The sequence below is a fragment of the Peromyscus californicus genome, unplaced genomic scaffold (genome assembly GCF_007827085.1).
Source record: "Peromyscus californicus insignis strain IS unplaced genomic scaffold, ASM782708v3 Scaffold_2__1_contigs__length_46816999, whole genome shotgun sequence".
Lineage (NCBI taxonomy): Eukaryota > Metazoa > Chordata > Mammalia > Rodentia > Cricetidae > Peromyscus > Peromyscus californicus.
Genome location: NW_026294540.1, coordinates 1601767 through 1606294, shown reverse-complemented (window position 1 = coordinate 1606294; position 4528 = coordinate 1601767). Strand labels below are relative to the sequence as shown.

At 53.6% G+C, this 4528-nt stretch overlaps 1 long non-coding RNA gene across 1 annotated transcript; it reads right to left on the bottom strand.

Moving 5' to 3' along the window:
• Positions 1-357: 357 nt before the first annotated feature.
• On the bottom strand, positions 358-1324 carry LOC128120641 (uncharacterized). Its single transcript, XR_008221918.1, has 3 exons — positions 1145-1324; positions 568-842; positions 358-475 (listed from the first exon to the last, which is right to left on the bottom strand). It is a non-coding gene; the product is annotated as an uncharacterized LOC128120641 (long non-coding RNA).
• Positions 1325-4528: the final 3204 nt, after the last annotated feature.

Sequence of the window (4528 nt, the reverse complement as noted above, 5' to 3'; positions counted from 1 at the left end):
TCTGTGCAGAGAGGCATCCAGGAGAGCTGCCTGTGGGGATGCCCTGCTTGGGTACACCAGGAAGGTGCTAGGCACCTGGAGTCCCACAGCCTGCTGGTACTGCTTTTCCAGTTGGTGCTGAGATTTCAGGGATGGGCATGAGCTAGGTGCAGGTTCCTTCTGGAACTTGTGAAGGTGGCCCCTGCTGGCCTCCGTCTCCCTGGCCTGGGGTCTCTTTGAGATCTGTAAGCCTGGCACCCCTAGCAGAGAACTAAGGTCCCCTCCACCACTCAAGTCAGAATTACAGGTTCAGACAATCACCCTCTCCCTCCCTCCCTCCCTCCCTCCCTCCCTCCCTCCCTCCCCGACTCCCTCCCTCTCTCTTTCTCCCATGTTTATTTTTTTTAATTCCAGGATGTTTGGTTTGGCTGGGCTCCAGCTCACGGTGTTTTTACTAGGCCATCTCAGATTCCTCCTGCCCCGGCCCCAGTTTTTCCTGTAGGGGGGATAAGACATCTGTCATGGGGTTGTAGAAGAGCCTGGGCCCTGATGGAGCCAGAGTGTGCTGGGTGCAAATGCAGCTCCCACCTCCAGGCTGTTCCAGGCCCTGAGACTGCTGAATCAGAGGAGTCACGTCTGAGATCCTCTTGGGCTCCAGGCAGGGAGCAGAAGGTGCTCCAGGAGGACACTGGAGAGAACAGAGGAGGGGGTCCGGAAGCCTCTAAGAGTCAGCAAGGTCCCCACAGGGCCAGAGTGCCCCTGGAGCGCAGCATCTGTTTCAGCATCCGGTGGGCTCTGGGTCTGTCTCCAGCACCACAAATAATGTTCCACTAAAAGCCAGGCACGATACACTCCAAGAGAGGCTGAGGCCGGAAGATTAGAGGATTAGAGGATGCCTTCACCCAACAGGTGGGGAAACTGAGGTCCAGAGAGGCCATCAAGCTGCTAAGTGGCTCTGATGTAACTTGAACCCACCCCTGTTCCAGATCCTAGGCTGTGCCCTCCGCCCCCTCCCCCTCCGCCCCCTCCCCCTCCCCCCTTCCCCTCCGCCCCCTCCCCCTCCCCCCCTTCCCCTCCCCTTCCCCCCCGCCCCCCACTTCTCCTGTTTCCCCTTGCTTCCAGGGAGGAGTGGCCAGTACCCAGGTCACCTGCTGAGCTCTGTCACCTGTATAAAAGTAGCTGCCAGCATGTCAAACTACTTTCAGAGCTGGAACTGCCCCGGAGTGACTTTTTCCACCCAAGACAGAGGCTCGGGCCTCAGGACCCAGGGGGAAACTGAGGCTCTTTGCCCAAGGTTGCCCGGGCCAGGAAAAGAAGCTGCAGAGGCTGAGCCCCGAGCAGCACTGTCTGGGGCTGGATCCCTCTGCAGCCCCGTTCTGGGCCCCAACCCTGCCCGCTCTTCCCCTGGACAATGCAGCCTTTCAGGGCCCAGACAAAGGCGAGTTTAAAAGGCGAGAATTGTGTTTCCATGGCGGAGGGGCGGGGGGCCGCCGGTGGGGAGGGCCCAGCAGCGCAAACTGTGGTGTATTTATGCCCGTCTGACACAACACAATTTGATTTTCCACATAAAAGATCAAATAATATTTCGGTTACAGTTAATTACGCAGCCCAAAAGCCCATCAAAGGCCCCTCCGCATCCACCCAACCCTTGCTCTGCAGCTCCGCGTGCGCCCAGATTTCACGGCGTGCTTCTCAAGAGTCTGCGTTCCCGCAGCTCCCATTCACAGGGGCCAAGGGGGCCCCCCTCCAGAAGCTCCCAAGAGAGTCCCCATCTCTACACAGGATGCCTGGTCTCCCCACCAAAATAGCAGCCCAAATGTCTCACGAGGCTGCAAGTCTTCCTGTGGACCCCCAAGCCCTGTTCCTCGAAGAGGAAATGGGGGTCCAGAGAGGGCAAGAGCCTAACATGAGCTCCATGGAGCCTGCTGCGGCACAGCCACCCCGACGAGTCTGATAGGTCACATCAGGTTGACAAACTTCTCTGTTGGAAATGAAACTGCAAATCCCCAACTGTGTTTGTTGAATGAGCAAATAACCTGATAAAGGAGTGAAGGAGAGAGATGATGGATGTGAGGGAGGAAGAGAGAAACAGAGTGAGGGAGAGAGGACACCTGGGAGCAGAGAGGAAAAAAGAGGGAAAGGGGTGGGGGGGAGACGGGGAGCTGGTTCTACCCTGGGTGGTGGCAGCAGTGACGGAGGGCCAGCACCAGAGCATCTTTTCCTCATGGGTGCCCCACAAGCTGACAGGAGACATTGCCAATGCCAGGAGTCCTGCAGGGGCCAGATCAAAAGAAGGCCACCTCCAAAGTGAGACCTTAGGAGGAACAACCCAGTCCTCTCAGAACCTCAGCTCACCCTGAGCTGGCCTGCATCGTGGAACAATCCCCTCAGTGCGTAGTTGAGAAAATTCGAGAAAGACAGGACCCGAGACTTACAGACTCTTAATCAGAATATTCACAAGATAAATTCGCCAACCCAGACAACAATGGACTCTCAGAGTCAAACCAGAGGAAGAATTCGTGTTGGCATCCTGCCCAGCTCTGTCAAAAGGACCAGAGAGGGTATGTGTTCTGCCAAAGATCACACAGCAGCTGAGCAGGCTGGCTTTCCAGAGGCTGGATGCCCTCTGGTGTCCACCCCAGGGTAGCACCCCTCTGTCCTTTTACAGGTACTGTGGGGGAGCACTTAAGTTTGCAAGGTCAGAGCTGAAGACAGCTGCAATGTGTCCACACCCCCACTGCATCAGCCTGCAGAAACCCCTTTCAGGACAGCTGCCTCTAGGGAAGGTTCCCTAAGCACCTGGGAAGGATGTTCCTCCTGTAACAAGAAAAGGGGTGCTTAGGAACTTGCACTCCCCAAAAGGAAGCTAGCTCTGCTCCCCAAAGGCAACCCTTCCACACCCCAGCCTGCAGATGGAGGCAGGATCATGCAGAACAGGCCACTTCCTCTCTTGTGGGGAGGCACCTTCCTTTTCCAGGCTCAGGAGCCCACAGAGCCAAACAAGCCTCAGACCACAGGGAGGCTAGCAGCCCAGACCGAGCAGGGGCACAGTGAGGGCATGCAGTTATTCTGGGCACCAAGGTTTTGTGGTGGCATTCAGCCTGAACAACGGCGAAGGTGTTTCCTGTGCAACTACAGCCCCTGAACCTGCCCTGTGCCCACCGCATCCCTTCCCAGAAGCCCTCACTCACCTGTCACCTGGGACACTGTCACACACACTTCAGTCTCGGTGCCTGGTATTTTACACCCCAAAACTGTGCAGAGATGGGGACTGTGGGTGGGTGAGTGGAAGCTGTATGAATGGGATAGGTATGATTATGAATGGATCAGTGGATCAGTGGGATCAATGGGTGAATAAGTGGATTGACAGGTGGATGGATTGGTGAATGAATGTGATAGACGTGTGGATGTGTAGATGGAGACAGCTAATGCAATCCACCCAGTGGAGCCTACAGGTAGGTTCCAGATGGAAGTTCCTGAACGATATTCTTCTCTTCTCTTTCTGCCACCCATAGAACCCCAGAGAAAAGGAAATACAGAGCAGATGATGATGCTGATCCCTGGATGTGGACTGTGTGTGCTCCCATCCCCAGATCCACTTCACTGGCCCTGAGAGGGTCAAGGGCCACATGTTCTTTTTCACAGCACTGTCAACACATTCCTTACTGTGGGAGATGTGTTTCACTACCTCGTGCAGGATCTTACACATATCTGCGCCTTACAAATAGTTACTGAATGTGTAGATGGGTGAGATGATAGGTGGGTGGATGGACGGATGGATACATGGATGGATGGATGCATGGATGGATGCATGGATGGTGGGTGGGTGGAAGGGCATGATAAATGAATTGATGTGATGGATGGGTATGTGGGTAGACAGATGAGTGGGTGGATGGGTGGATGTGATGAATGAGTGAATGGATAGATAGATGTGATAAATGGGTGCATGGATGAGATGGATGGGTGGATGGAGGGAGGGATGAATGAATGGATGATTGGGATGATGGGAGGGATTGTGTGGTTGGATGTGATGATTATGGATGAATCAATGAATGGAATGGATGAATGAATGGGTAAATAAATTGATGAATGGATGATGGTTGAATGAATGTGATGGATGAATGGATGCAATGGATGGATGTGATGAGTGAATGAATGGATTGATGAATGGATAATTAGATGAATGGATGGGTGGGTGGGTGCATGAAATGGATGGATGGATGGATGGATGGATGGATGGATGGATGGATGGATGGATGGATATGATGAATCAGTGGGTGGATGTGATGAATGGATAGGTGGATGGGTAGGTGGGTGGGTGAGTGGAGGGTGGATGAATGGGATAGGTGTGATTATGAATGGATCAATAGATCAATGGGATGAATGGGTGAATGAATGGATTTACAGGTGGATGGGTTGGTGAATGAATGTGATGTGTGGATGGATGTGATTATGGATGGATCAATGGATGGAATAAATGGGTAAGTGGTGTGTGGGTAGATGGGAAGATGGATGGATGGATGAATCGATGAGTGAGGAGATAGAAAGC